Below are 13481 nucleotides of genomic sequence, written 5' to 3' on the forward strand. Positions count from 1 at the left end.
GAAGATGATTGATGGGATGGAATTCACAGATCCTCCCAGGATCTGGTATCACTCCGGAAAGATTCTGTCCTGTATGCTTGCCTGTCTGCTACAAGACAGACTCCTTAACGCTTCTTTTTTATTTTTTTTTCCCTCAGTCATAATTGGCTAGAATTGTTTGATACAGGGAGTAAAGACTGTTTTCATTAGAGGGTCGAAGGTCAGCCAGAGCCCTTAGTCTGCTGTTCAGATGCTTTCTGAAAATGCTTTCTGGCTGTCGGAAATGAGCCCTGTCCTGGTGCTGTGTTTCTTGTTGTGCTGTTCTCCCCACTGCATTGTCATAGCTTCATCTGAAGTAAGGCCCAAGGTGTCGGCCTGCTTTCCAGGCAAGGCTGGTTCTGCTTCCCTTTTGGCTTGTTTTCATGTTTCCAAGCCTAACAGTGGCAGACGTATTAAGGGCTTTTTGGAGCACATTGGTCCCTGTCCAGGTTTTTCAGTTAAATGCTTGCCAACTGCAGTATTTTAAGCTTTGCAGTGTTTTGCTTGAGTATTCTGTTTGGCTTTTCTTCTGTATGTTTTTAATTCTTTTTTTTTTTAATTGCAAAGCTTCAAAACAAATTTTTCTTAGTAGGATGTCGATAGCTTTGGTGCATTGAGAAGAAAGAAGATTATCTGCCAGCTTCTTGCAGTTCCCATGTCCAAAGCTGCCAAAGTAAACCGGAAACCACATGTATTTGAGTGATTTAAATATATCAGTACCAAAGAAGTAGACAACTTTTTACAGGACTGTCAGAATGCATTTGTAAATAATGCAGAGCCTGGTCAGAACTGAGTAATAGTTTCAATGAATGACCTAATTTCTATTGGTGACTTGAGACCTTCAAGTATTAGAAATGAGCCTACAAGAATGTGTCATATCACAAAATACAAGACACTGTACAGATTAATAACTATTGTACAGATTAAATAACTGTAACAAATTAACAGTAACAGAGTAATTAACTGTAACTAATGTACAGATTAATAACTATTTGAAGTGTGAATCCAGGAACCCTCCAGCAGAATAATGGGAAAATACCTGGATTTATTAGTCAACAATGAAAGCAGGCTGACAATTTAATGTGGTTGTGAAAAAACTGACTGTGACAGTGGTGTGCACACAGCCAAGCTTCTGGGTGACTGGTGAGACATTACTGTATCCAGTTCTGATAAGTCACATCCAGGAAAGAGGAGTTTGTGCAGAAGTACTTCCGGGAGGGTTACTGGAGATGAAAACAAAGCTTATCTACAAGAGTGCACTGGGAATATTTGTTTGATTAACCTAGGAAAAGCAAATGCAGGGGAGGGTTATGAGTAACCAGTAAGGCAGGGTGGAGTCAAGCTCAAGCAAATAGGCGTTTAACCTAATGAGCAGCACTGATGGAAGAACACGGATCTAAGCTGATTATAACCTAGGTAGAAAACTAAGCCCTGTCTCAGTGCAGTGAGGGCTTTGTCTTCCATGAAGAACAGTGAAAATGGACTTATCTAACAGGCTTTACAATTTGTTGTGCATCAGAATAGGAAGATTATATGTAATTATACAAAACAGATTTAAGTGATCAGTGTTGGAGGGAGGAGTTTTGGGCCTCCCTGACTTATCCTGAGACCAGAGCAACCTCCTGGTGTTCAGCAGAAAAAAAGCTGTCAACTGCTGCTTCCTGGTGGGGAGGGTGGGAAGGCCACAGTTGAGAAAGAGGTAATAGGAATGCTCCCACTAAGGACATTTACACCAGGGGTTCAGTCTCTTAGATTTGATGGGCAGCAAAATGTTTACTTAATAAATGTAGAAACTGGAAATACAGAAGGGTAGTGTATGTAGAGTATGGAGGATGTAAAAGAAAGTGGAGGATGGTCAACAGGAGGAGGTGCTGGATGCTGTGACTGTTCCTGGGGATCTCACATAGCTGTTTTGAGGCTGAACATCTTGTCATTGCCCAGTGCTGTTTTTCTGAACTTCATTTTTGATAGTAATTCATCTGACAAGAGCAACAACACTGAAAATTCACCTAATAAGTGCTGGAGGCTCAGCCCTGAAAACAAATACAGTATCAGTTATGTGTAGTTATTTATAGTGAGGTGGAGAACATGGGGTCATTTAGGTACTGCCAGTCTGTTTTTATTGCATGTTGCTTATACTTCTGTTCTTCTTTACTGAAGAACGGGAGAAAAAAAAATAAGGTAGTAAATTGCAGGGAAAGAGAAACTTCCTGCCATAAAAGATTGAATTGGGCAAGGCTTGCCAGGCAAATATCTCAGCCCACAGCATGATTTCCCAGCGTGACTTCCTTTGTAGCTTCTCACAGGAGACTCGAGAGTCATCTAGTCCCCCTGTGCTGTACAGCTGGGCTTTTGCCGGCTTCCTAGGATTTAGAAACTTCAGTTTTATTGCTCACTTCTCAAGTCTTTTTATGTCTCGTATCGAGCTGTCTTATTTCAAGCTTCAGTGGCCTGCGGCTTACCGCACTGTTTTATGGTAGCCTGGAGTTTCTCAATAAATATTGAATTTTTATCTTGTGCAGCAACCAACACACTGGTTTGTAATTTTTTTGCTAGTATTGTAGCCTCTGATTATGCATTAGGGTATATATTTAAAAAGAGGAAAATGGCTCTAATACCTATTTCCATTTTAAAGCCAGGGTTTGCCAATTCTTCACTATTAACAGTATCAGTTGCAAAGTGTACAATGTAGCACCATGAAAGATGGGGGAATCCGTAGTTCCCTTCCTCTGAGAGCTGGTGATGGTCTTTTGGCACTGAAGTGCAAGAAAATGTGTGATAAAGCTGTCTGTGTGCTGCAGACTGTTCTGGTGCACATTTGTTTCCCATGGTCAAGTGTTCTTTTAAATGCTTATTAGTAGAACACAATTTCCTGTCCTTGCTTACCATCATGTCTTTGCACTCAGGCTGTCAATGCAGTTCCATCATCACATGGATTTCTCCTAATTGTGTGTCATTGCTGTATTTAGGAAGTGTTGAGGATTAAGATTTTGCTTAATCTTTAATATTTCTTCCTAGATAAATTGTCTTGTTAGTAGTGTCCATAAAGTTGTTAGCAAATTGAGGATGCAACTAGTTGCAGTAAAAGGTGGCTGACTTGGCTTACCCTGTCCTTAGCATTTTAACACCTTACCAGGTTATCAGACTGGTAATTTCCCTTTCACACTGGCAGTAAAGTTGTCCCATTCTTTTAGTAAGTGCAAAATTATAAATGTTTGACACCTTTGTTCATGCTCTCTAGGTGAGAGCAGGAACTACCACTACCTGTAAAGGTGAAGGAGGCTGGACCTCCTGTCATGTCTGGTGGCAGCTCGGGTTGCCCAAGAGCCGCCCATCAGTGACAGCCAGCACCATCTCCAGCCTGCTGGAGGGACTAGGATTTGGGATTCAATTTACCATACTGGAAGAGCATGTTATGGAAGCAAGGTTTCATTAACTTCTCTGCTTGGGGTGTTTTGTTTTGTTCTTAAGCAAATCTAAGCCCTTGTTTTGGAAGGTGAGCGTGCTTTAGTTTTGTAGTGGTGAAGCCTTGTGTGAGCTCTGAGTGTATGACTTTTGTCTCTGTGTGTAGCCTCACTGAAGTCAGGGGTGCCAAGATGAGATAGCAGCTCTCCACAGACCTCCCTGTAAGACAGAGTCAAAATCTGCAGTGATGAATTACAGTCATCATTACTTGTCTGCGTTGGCTGGAGCTAACATTTCCCTATGTGCAGGGTTTCATTCCTATGTGCCATCCTGAGCTCAGCACCCTAAGCTGGTAAATCAGGCTGATCTTCCAGTGTAGCAAGTGTGATGGACATCAGTATTGTTATGCTTTAGTTCTGGTACCTGGTTTTGGGAAGACAATTCACAAAGCTGAGGTAAGCTCTAGGAAATTCTTGGCAAAACTGAGACTTTAGCACTTGGATTCCCAGCAGCCAAGCATGCTGAATGGTGAGATTTTAAACCAGATGATTGGAAATGTTCTTTAGGCAACTCTTTTCTGCTCAGTTTTAATTGCTTATAGCCTTCACTTAAGCACATTTAGAGTCAGAGAGTCAAAATCTGAAGTGGTCTCGTGTACTTCCTGTGATCCATAAGGGTGAAAGCAGACCCTGGAAGCTGGATCTGTTAGCTCCCCAAATCTGCCCAACCCCACACTGCCTTTCTCCCTCTGACACCTGTGCTGGGCCATTTCAGCTCACGGAATTTGTAGAAAGTGAACCCAGACTTCAAATACAAATTGCTTTATAATTCCTAGCTGCCAGGGGCTCAACCATGAAAGAAGAACAGAGTTAACTCTGTTAACTCACAGTGTTGAGTTAACATCCTCAACTTAAAACACTTTAACCCCCCACCTATTGATTCCCAAGAGACTGTTTTGTGTTGTGAGGGAAAACAAATGAGATTACATTCCAGCAGAATGAGATTCAATTAATGTGTTTTCCCTTACAACTAGAGAGGACAACCAGGGTGAACACAATTACTGTGGCTCCACCAATAGATACTCATTAAATTGCTGTACCTGCCACTTTCAATTGTGTGATCCAGTCCCCAGGGTTTGGGTTCTTCTGGTTTTTAACAGTTTGCAAGGGATGGAGACAATAGGAGTAGACATACCAAAGTCTTCTCTCAGTCATAATTTAATTTTCTAACCAGAAAGGAGCATTAAGGTAGTTTCAGTCCCATGGGTTTATTTCAAAATTCGATAGGTCCACAGATCCCCACAGCTTTCTCATTATTGATCTTTCCTAACTTCTGGTTAACTGTTAAAAGAAAGGGATCACTTGTTGAGGGATAGGAATGATGATTTTTTAAACTGTTTTATGCAGTCAGTTGGCCATCCCTGTCATGTATTAAGGTCATTGTGTTTAATTGAAGATGGTGGTTAAATTAAAAAAGAGTAATTTCTCCTGGCACCTCTTTTTACTAATAGTGAAAATTTGATAAACCATCCCCCCCAAAGTGAATCAAAGTGAAAATAGTATGAATTAGCTTGTGACCTGATTTTTACTGTTTTCAGTGGTTTTGGTGGACTTTTGCTCATGTATTATGGCATTTCACAACGAAGTTTTCCTTGCTTCCCATAAAGCAAATGAGAAATCTGGATATTTGATAAACCACCCCCCCCAAAGTGAATCAAAGTGAAAATAGTATGAATTAGCTTGTGACCTGATTTTTACTGTTTTCAGTGGTTTTGGTGGACTTTTGCTCATGGCAATTTTGGCATTTTGGTATTATGGCATTTCACAACAAAGTTTTCCTTGCTTCCCATAAAGCAAATGAGAAATCTGGATAGTGCAATTAATTTAAATTAAAACTTCCACTGCATATTTAAGTTTTGTAAGAAATAGTCATGACTAATTAAGTAAGTGTTCAGATGTAAAAACAGGGGAAGTCAGCTTCAAGATAGAAAAAACACAGCAAAATAAACCAAAACCAGGTAATTTATTATTCTATTTGACTCTGCCATTCTCTCTCCTTATGATGTTTAAAAATAAATCAATTCAATCACCAGACTTAAGAGAAAGTTAGGACAATGATAGTCTGTTTTTATTAAGATACAAAAGTTTTGCAATATCTGTCATAAGTCAACATTTTTTTCTGAGTCGGACTTTAAAAAGTCCTTGTTTGTAATAATCATTGTATAAGCATCAGGGACATTGTACTTGTAGACATCAATAAATATTACAGTTACAATAATATTTGCTTGTTATGTGGTTATTTTTTTGCAAAATATTCAGAACTGAAATCGTAAGATGTCTTAATTGCTCTGAATTATACTGTAAATTAAAATAAGATTTCCAATATACTTTTCACAGAAAAAGGGGAAGCATTTAATCTTGTTTTCACATAATCCAGTCATTACTTAGATACATTCAATTCAGTACATGAACTAAAACCAAGTAGGTGGTTTTGGTGCATATCCAAAGGGATGGGTTTGTTCTGAATGTTCGGGTTTACATCATCTGTCCTGGTGGAGTTGGTTGCTGTGCCAAGCATTGCAGTCACAGTGGGAAAGGCCTCGGGAGGGTCCCTGGGGTGAGAGGCAGGTTTTAAGGGCAGGAGAGGTAGGTTAAAGGGGGCTGGTCACTGCCTGGGGGAAGGGACAGCCCCTGGAAAAGACCCAGCTGCCACTTTGCCAGCAAGTGCTGACCCTGTCTGTGCACACAAGGAGGTGGACAAATGTGCCGTAACTTGTCTCTGCATGAAGGTCTGGAGTTTCTGCTTGTAGGAGCTTGTGGAGCCCAACCTCTTAATTAGTGGAACAGGAAATTTTAACTGAATGCTTCAGGATCATGTGGTTTATATATGATCTTTATCAACACAGGAGCTCCTAACTGCTGGCCTTCAGAGATAAACATTAAGGGCCTGAAAATAATTGCCTCCCAACATTGATTATTGGGTTTGCCTTTTGGTCGTCAGTTGTTGTTGCTTCTTTTTGCTGCTTTGTGATAGATTGTTTGGATTTTTTAACAGAAATCAGGAATCTCATGTTTTTGATGCCAGTAGCTGATGCTTTAAGACAACCCAATACCATATATTTATGATAAAGTCATTCTGAGGCTAAAGAAAAGATTCATGCAAGGAAAAACTAAAAGCAGCTGAGTTTGTGAGGTTTACAAAGCTCTCATACTCTTCTTTAGGTCTCCAGTGCTGTATGTGAGTGCAACAGTGAGTACTGTTTTCAAGCAGCCTTTCAGAGATGTGTTATAGTGGGAGGTCTATGCAAGCAGGAGATCTGCATATCCTACTTTAGGAACCACAGCTCATTTGCTTGAGGAAAATAATACCAAGAATTAGCTCCAGCCCCTCACGGCATTTTCTCTTGGGCCTTCAGTGAGAGCTGATACAATTACAGGTGGATGCTTGCAAAATAATTTGGGAGCAACCCACAACACACCAAACAAATCCATTAAATTAGATTTTTCCAGAATTATTTTGGGACTTTCATATAGATCTGGTCCCACTGCACAGAGATGAACTTTATCAGGATAACTTTTCTGGGACAGATTCCAGCAATATTTCCTTGTGGGTTTGGGATGAACATACTGGGCATATTAGATGACTGAGGAAAATGCTAGAACTACTCCATGACAAACTTCTCAGGGTGGTTAGTGTCTAGTCATGCCTCCTCTGTAAAAAAAGCATCATTAGGTGATTATTTTTATCAGGTAACATGATGGCTTTCTTTATGTGGAGGGAGACGTGAGCAAAATTAGTGGTCTCTGTGGCCCTGTAATGTTCTCTTAAACCATACAAATCAGCCACCACCTGTCCAGTTAAGGACTAGTTTTTCATAAAATACTCTTATAAGCAAAATTTTAAAATTATGAAGAGGGTGCTGGAAAAATTGGTGTAGTGTTTTAAAAAGTGATAATTCAATTTCCATATGTTGTCTAAGTATGTGTGTGCGTAGTTAAGAAGATATGAAGGAGATTAAAAAAAAGAATTCCTTGCTGCAGTGTTTTCCATGGACATGAAATCCTTCAGCCAGTGTTTCTGCCACTATAAATTGGCATAAACTCTGATATCTTAAAGCTGTGTTAGTTTATGTGACCCAAGATGACCTCTGGGATTTGTGGGACCACTGTGTAAATACCAAACCTGCCAGGACCAAAATAAATAACCTCTTTGGTACATTCCTGGCTCCATGCTTACATCTTACTCCTTGATTTAAGCAACATTGTGTGAAGCAGAGCAGGAGTAAGGGAGCCTTCAGCAGCTCTGCATCCATCCCCAGCAAAACCCCTACCAGGCTGTTGCCATTTTCATCTTGCAGATGGAAACTGATGAAGAGAGAAGCTGTCTCCTTACTGTGGGCTAAAAATGCACTTTGTTTTTGGCGGACAAAAGAGGCAGTGGCACAGCTTTCCAGCACTAAGTAAGGGGCAAACCCTTCTGAGCAACATCTGACATGACAAGAAAGCTTTGTTCCTCCCAGCCCCTCACTTTCCTGTGGAGTGACACAGAAGGAGAAATGCTCTTGCAGGGCTGCAGCTCTGCCCTTGTGCCCACACAGATGCTTCCTTTGTGTCAGGACAAAACAAATTAAATGGTCCCCACTGGCTCCACCTGTGCAATGTGCCCCTCTGTGGGGGTGGGTGGATGGACACTCAGGGATGGAGCTGGGCAGGCTAAATTGCTAGGAATGTAAATGCCTGAAGAACAGGCTTTTAAAATTGTTTTATTTTCCCTCTGAGACAGAAAAGGCAGTGATTAAAGACCTTGGCACTTTTTGCCAATCCGAGCTTTATCCAGTGGAAAAATGCAGCAGTCTGGGAGGTGCCAGGGATGCTCCTGGCAGGACTAGCAGAGCGCAGAGCCATTCTTCCCTGCAGCAGGTTTGCTCCACTAGCAGGCATAGCTGCAGGCTGCTATCATCATAAACCTCCAGCTATTTTCATTTCACCAAAACAAATGCAAAGTTTGCCTCTAAACAGATATAAAATGCTCTAAAAGAGTCTTGGGCTTTTTCTCACACAGGGAAGATGCAGTGAGGCAAGCCCTGTGTGAGTAAAGGTGTGGGGAGAGACACCAGGAAAGGCTGAGGAGCAGTTGCTGGGAGGCTGGGCTGAAGCTGAGAGAACAGCTGCATGTGAGCCTGTGCCACCAGCATTGAATTAGTGGGATGGCTGCAGGGTTGAGGGCCTCAGGCACACAGGTCCAGCCAGGTCTCCCTTCTGAAGGAGAAGGAGCTTTGGCAGCTCCTTGGCTGAGCAGGGACCATCAGTGGCCAAGGGATGCTCAAGGGCAGAAACAGGCAGGTGTGTGGCAGGCAAGTTTTGTCTCACCTCAGTTGCCTCTGAGATCTGCAGGTGCCCTGTGGAGTTAATCAGCCTCCCAAAACCCCCGACTTCTTAATTTTACTGATTTAAAAATAGCCTCAGGCGCCCTAAGGGGCTGCAGTTGAGGAGACTCCCTTGTAACCCAGCTGGCTGAATGAGCCCTGTAAAAACTCACCTGCTCCCTCAGGTCCTCCACGGGGATGGTTTTTTCCAAGTGTGGTAGAAAAAGACATTTTTACATTTCTGTCTTTGCATGTGCTCCAATTCCTGTGTTTTGACAGAAGGAAACATGGCACAAGGGGATGGCTACAGGGGATGCCAGTGCTGGTCTACAGCAGAGTTTTGGCAGAAGAAATCCCAACAAGGAGAAGCCAACAGGATTTACTGTAGAGGCCACAGACTCTTCTTCATACTTGCTAACTTCTCAGAGAGCTCCTGCTACTTCTGATGCCATAGGTTAGGGGACTTCGGGTTCTATTTATTTACAGTGATGCCATTTTTCATGTGCAGGAGCAGGATAGCTGGCGAGGCTGTTTAGATTCTGACACAGGATGTGTTGAAGGAATTAAGATGAATTCCCCAGACTGTGCCTCTGAATCCTCTCCTTTGGGCCTTCCCATTCAGCTCTACCAGAAGGCTGTAGTGTGCTCCTGTGGTAAATCTAGAAATCTGCTGGACAAAGCACCAGGCACCTGAGAAGACCTTCTGTGTCTTGTTGACAGCCAATCTAATTATCCCTGTAGTGATTGCCACAAACACACACATTTTGGGATCCTGAAAGTAAAACATTGTTTAAAAAGATGAAGTACTTCCAGTTCTGTGAGACAGGGTACTTTTCACTGCTGAGCAGCTACCCACAGCTCTTGCAGAGCATGAGCAGTGTCCATAGATCCACACATTAACTTCTCCTAACACCCTGCTCAAGTAACCCAGCCTGAGTCTATTCCTTTCAGCTGTGCATCCAGCTCCAGTAATAAGTGTTCAATCCCAGTGCAGCCCAACTGCTGCAGGTCTTGCTTCTGGGGGACCCCCCCACAAACTCTGGATGTTTCTATGGGTATCAGCCCCTGTCACTGGGAGCTTCTGACACCATAATGCTGCAGCATGCATTTCTAGATAATACTCACCTTGGGACATTGCTGAGCAAACTAAATCCAAGTTCTACAAATGCCACATCTTATCAGGGCCATTTTCTTTATTAGTTTTATTGCAAATTGGCTTCAGTCTATTGACTCCTAGAGCACGAAGCCACATCCAGCTAAGTCTTAGAAGCTGGAAACTAAAGGAGATGCAGCTGTTTCTCTCTGGAGCATTCATGAGGTAATAATAGTAACAATAAGGGGAAGGAAAATAGAGCAGTTTCATTGTGATATTTTTTAGAAAGTAAGGATTCCATTGAATATAAAATGGTCATTGATTTTAGGCACTTTGATGGACTAATGTTTGGTTTTCATAGAATCATTTTCTGAGAAGAGCAGGAAAAGCTGTGTCAAGAGGGAACAACCCTCACTTTGTATGGAGAGGTGTTGCTGAGTAGAAGTGCTAAAGTCCTTTATTGAAATAGGGGTAATTATATTGCACAGGAAACTTGGATTTGAAAGCAGTTCCTCTGATACATTCCTCTTCAGGAGTAATTTTCTGCTGCATTCACCAAAGCCCGAAGGCTGATCTCATATCACACTGGATCCTCTGCATTATGGCTAAAATTAAAACAAAGGGAGAGGAAACAAGTAAGAAAGGATGTAAAACTCCAAAATGCCAGGTCTAAAAGGAAGTCCTTTCCATCAAGATGGAAGGTGGAATGCCTTTTAGGGTGAACATCTGATGTAGATGGAGGTTAAAAACAAATAAGAGAATAATTACGCTGCACTTGGCTTCCACCAACTGGCTTCTCGCCACTTGATGTCCCCTCACTGCTTTGGACCTTCTGCTTTTCATGGGGTTTCCATCATACCCAAGGAGCTCTTATCAAAATCTTTCCTGTGGACAGCATTCACTGGGAAAGACTGGAAGACTTCTCTCTTAATAGCATGCAGAGAGTTGCTTCTGCTGCTGAGGTGGAGACTTGTTTGCAGTCAGCCTGCTTCATTTGTCTTCTTCCTGACCATAGAATGTTGGACGGAGCAGATGAGACACTGTCTTCATGGAAGTCAGATCCTCTCTGGGAAGGCTTACACCACCTTACCTTCCATGCAAAATGAATCCGTAATTAAATGATGCTTTAAATGCTCAGACTGTTGTGGTTTCCTTCTTTAGTTATGAAAATGAAGTTCATTTGGTCAATTCCACAGGAACTGACTCACAAAGGCTTCCATAACCTTGCAAGGCACTTTTCTGTATGGTCAAGAACAGCGTGGCCCTTAATTTGGATCTATGGATCTCCTAAGGAAGGCCAGCAGAATCACATGGGTGAAGCTAAAAGCCTCTGCACAAATTAAGACACGATTGGCTAATGCTCTCCCTTAAGCAGCAAAAGGACATTTCCCCCCTGAAGTTTCTCTAAACATTAAAGGATTCACATTAATGTGCATGTGTAGTGGTGGGGAAAGGTGTTTGATTACTGCAGAACAGATCACTTAAATCATCTCCTCATCTTTCAGGCAGCATGCTCAGTCTGTGGGGGCAAGATGAATCAGTTCATTGCTCCCATTACAGTCCTGTGGGCCTGCAAGGGCCACAGCGTGCTGCCTGCCACATGGTGCTGTAAAAGCCTACATCGTCTCTAGAGTCTAGAGAAGTCTAGAGAAGGAAGAAAAGGGGAACTAGATGGTTTGAAAAAAACAACCACCCTCAGACAAAAATAAAGGCACAGAAGCAGCAGGTGGCATGGGGTTCCCATGGTGCAAGTATGCTTAGAAGACAAGCTCGGGTGAAAGCCAGAGCAAGAAGGAGCTGGAGGCAGGATTGGGAATGCACAGCACCCTGCTCTTTGTCCCAGCTTGATGGAGGAGGGGTCACGCTAGGCACCTCTGTAGGCAGCAGGGCTGGAAAGGCTTCAGAAGAAGCAATTCTGCCTAGAAGTTCAATGTTGTTACCCTCTGGCAAAGCCTCAGTCACTCTCCATTTCCTTATACAAGAACCCTGGGGCTGAATGCAAAAGGTCTGAATTTTGTGTGGTAAAAGCATGTTTCTGTTCTACCTGCACACAGAAAAGGATGCTCAGGAAGAAACTGTTGCCACTGTTCAGGCAATCCATACCGTCCTACATCTGGCAAATAGAGTGGCTGCAAGTAAGAAAGTGCTGAGCTGGCTGACAATTGGATTTAATTTGGTTTCATTTGCTTTATAGGCTCTCTTTATAGAGTCATAGAATGGTTTGGGCTGGGAGGGACCTTTCAATGTCATCTCGGCCAACCCCCTACCATGGGCAGCTTGTTATCAACTCAGCCAAGTTGCTCAGAGTCATCCAACCTGGCCTTGAATGTTTCCAGGCATAGGGCATCCACAACTTCTCTGGGCAACCTGCTTGAGTTTTTTGTTATCCTCATTGTAAAAACCAGAATTCTGTCTTATATCTAATCTAAATCTACCTTCTTTTATTTTAAAACCATTATCCCTTGCCCCATCACCACAGGCCCTACTAAAAAGTCTGTCCCCATCTTTCGTATGGGCCTCCCTTAGGTACTGGAAGGTGCTCTAAGGTTTCCCTGGAGCTTTCTCTTCTCCTGTTAAGCACCCCAACTCTTTCAGCCTGCCTTCAGAGAGATGCCCCAGCCCTCTGACATCTTCGTGGCCCTCCCCTGGACTGACTCCAACAGGTCCACATCATCCTTATGTTGGGGACCCCAGAGCAAGCAATCTAACAAGTTGGTGAGAAAAACACCAAAAGAAAATTCCCATACATACCTTCAACTCCAGACAAAACTGGACTTGAAGAAGTCCAGCCTCTCCCATGATCTAATTAAAATGAAATAAAATGAGAAGTCCCTTGCCACAGCAGGAGTTGCCAGCATGCTTCTACTGCTGCCCAGAAGCACTTACCATGAATTCTGAGATAACAGCAGAAGAATGGGCAGTACCATCAGCCCAGGGACTTCCTCCAGTGACTGCTCCTGCAAAGTTCACACTCGTGGAGGAGTGCATTGATTTTCTACTAGAAGAGTTCAACCTCATTTATTTCCTCTGGAATGGGTATAAAGTAGCCACTTTTAAGGTCAATAGAAAAGGAAAACACTTTCTATCCCATTCTGTAGTTAGAAAGTCCACTGAAATCTGCTTAAGGCTGACCACATGCATCCATGTGAGTTCTCTTTCACTTGTAGTTTCTTATGTAGCTTTTCTTTTGAGCCCATCTGGCTCGAGGAAGGACACAAAACAGGACTCTTGCCTTTCATAATCATTCATCTTAAACCTAGAAATGGATGTGTAGGCTTTAACAACGCCTGTCCTAAGGCAGCTTGTTATCAAGACTTAGAGAAATTAAAGCAACATAACTTGGTTAGAGTGGGGTAGAGTCAGTTCACATGTTAAACAGAGCAATTTATTTGCATACAGGGACAGTCCATCCCATTGCAACTGCACTCAGCCTATGTTGTACTGATAACATCACACCTTCATTGGCATAATAACTGAATAAAGTCCATGTGGAAGTTAAGCCTGAAGAAATCATATCACATCATAAAGGGTTACTATATGTTGTGACTCCTCCCTACAATGTGGTAAAACATAAGAACAGCTTGAATTCCTGTTGTAAAT

Source organism: Passer montanus, unplaced genomic scaffold (assembly GCF_014805655.1).
Source record: "Passer montanus isolate IOZ18808 unplaced genomic scaffold, ASM1480565v1 scaffold72, whole genome shotgun sequence".
Taxonomy (NCBI): Eukaryota; Metazoa; Chordata; class Aves; order Passeriformes; family Passeridae; genus Passer; species Passer montanus.